This window comes from Camelina sativa, chromosome 6 (assembly GCF_030686135.1).
Source record: "Camelina sativa cultivar CO46 ecotype springtype chromosome 6, ASM3068613v1".
Classification (NCBI taxonomy): Eukaryota; Viridiplantae; Streptophyta; class Magnoliopsida; order Brassicales; family Brassicaceae; genus Camelina; species Camelina sativa.
In genome coordinates, this window is record NC_141885.1 from 11,418,887 (window position 1) to 11,421,054 (window position 2,168).

The 2,168-nt window shown below is 42.6% G+C and overlaps 1 non-coding gene across 1 annotated transcript; it reads left to right on the plus strand.

The window, feature by feature from the left end:
* The first annotated feature begins 593 nt into the window (after positions 1-593).
* On the plus strand, positions 594-700 carry LOC147942430 (small nucleolar RNA R71). Its single transcript, XR_015560503.1, has one exon. It is a non-coding gene; the product is annotated as a small nucleolar RNA R71 (small nucleolar RNA).
* Positions 701-2,168: the final 1,468 nt, after the last annotated feature.

A 2,168-nucleotide genomic window follows, 5' to 3' on the forward strand; every position in this document is an offset into this window, starting at 1 on the left:
TCAACAACTGTTGCATCATTGCTCTTAAGTCTTGTTCCTGGCCTTGGTTAGTCTGAAACCCTGGTGGGGGACACAATTGGGGCTGGAACACTTGGTGTTGTTGCTTGGGGATGTAGTTTTGTTGCTGTTGAGGTTGAGGAGGTGGATAGACCTGGTCTTGAGGGTTGGCCACATTGGTGCTCCTATAAGAGAGATTGTTGTTCTTGAAACCTCCTTGGTTGTAGCCTTTGAATTCTCCCTGGTTCTGCATGTAGCATAACTCAGCAAATTCAGGCTCCCCCTCTTGAACTGGAGCTTCCTCTTCACCAATGAAGTGAATGGACTTGGATTGGCTGAGGAGGATCTTGTCAAGCTTCTCATTGACCATCTTCAAATCCTTCTTATACTTGTCCTCTTGATCAGTTGAGGAGCTCCTTATGGTCCTATCATAGTCCTCATTATAATTGCCATCAGATTGAGCAAGATTCTCAACTAATTCCCATCCTTCTTTCACATTCTTGTTGAGGAAGTTGCCATTAGAGGCTGTGTCATGAAGCATTCTTATCTTGGGAAGCACTCCTCTATACAAGGTGCATAGAAGTGACTCATTGCTGAAGCCATGGTGAGGACACTGAGTTTGGAATCCTTTAAACCTCTCCCAAGCTTCACAAAAGCTCTCATTATTCCTTTGAGCAAACCCAGAAATCTCATTCCTCAGCCTAGCAGTCCTTGCATTGGAGAAGAACTTGGCCAAAAAAGCTTTCTTGCATGCATCCCATGTGGTGATAGCTCCAGTAGGAAGAGTCTTCTCCCAAAGGTGAGCTTTGTCTCCAAGAGAAAATGGGAAGAGTCTTAATTTGAATCCATCTTCACTCACTCCATTGATCTTAGTGAGTCCACATATTCTGTCGAACTCATCAAGGTGATCTAGTGGATCCTCCATTGGCAACCCATGAAACTTGTTTGCTTGTATCATTGAGATCAATCCACTCTTGATCTCAAAGTTATTGTTGGCTACTGAAGGTGGCACAATTCCAGCCCTTTGGTTGTGGGTATTGGGTGCATCTCCTACACCAATGTGCCTTGGTCTTTGCTCATGGATAGCTTGTTGCTCCATGATGTCTTGACCTTGTTGTTGTTGAACTACTCTTCCTTGCTTATGTCTCAAACCCTTTTGTAGCCTGTGGATGTTGTCAATAGGCTGTTGAAGACTATCTTTGCCTTTTGACCTTGTGTGCATCAACAAACTCTACTACGGACTCGAACAGGTACACGGTCGAGCGCAGGCTCGAGTGGGTGGTCGAGTCGACTGGGAAGTAATGGCTAATTTGATCCGGCTTCTGGCTCGATCAAGTGCTCGATCCCAGCTCGGTCGAGTGGTGGTCGAGTAGGTGGTCGAGTGGGTACCTGAAACACAAAACAGCCAAGCAAAGGAAGATTCGAGTTCAGTGACTTCACAAGTGTTTAAAACGAACTTAATCTTAGACTAATAATGATCCTAAATGTCACAAAACACACTCAAATGGGCAACGGCGCCAAATTGAAACTGACTTTCTTTGTGGTGTATGAATGAATGATGTATGGAATGATGATGTATGGAATGAATAGAAGTCAGGGTGTTTCAATTCCCCTTATGCAGTTGCAGTATAAGAGGTGTCAATCCTATCCGAGTGATTGTGAACAATTAAGATGTGCATATGAGTCTAAGTCAAGCCAATTGTAAAGATTGTTTGTCACTAACAATCCTAAAATGAGATATGAAATGCAGAAAGTAAAAACAACTAGAACAGGATACTAAATGCAAACAGAACAAATAACTTGAAGCTATAATGAAACTAGAACAAAGATAGAAACTATGCTAATGGACTAATGCAAGACAAGTAATGAACAGGAAACTACGTGAATGCAATGGAAATGAAACAGGAATGAAACAAGACAATCACAAATCAAAAACACAAGTTCTGGGGATGAACTCGAGCAGCACTCGACCGAGTGTAGGTCGAGTGGGTGGTCGAGCTAGACTTAAACGTGAAAACAGAGCAACACAAGAAAAACAGAGCAAAGCTAAAACCAATCAAACAACAAACAAGCAATGATATTTAGACTAGGATTTCAATAAACAAAGAAGGCCTTGAGGAGGGATTCATGGGCTGAGCTAATCATTGTGGTTATCTAACTTGGTCAACAAA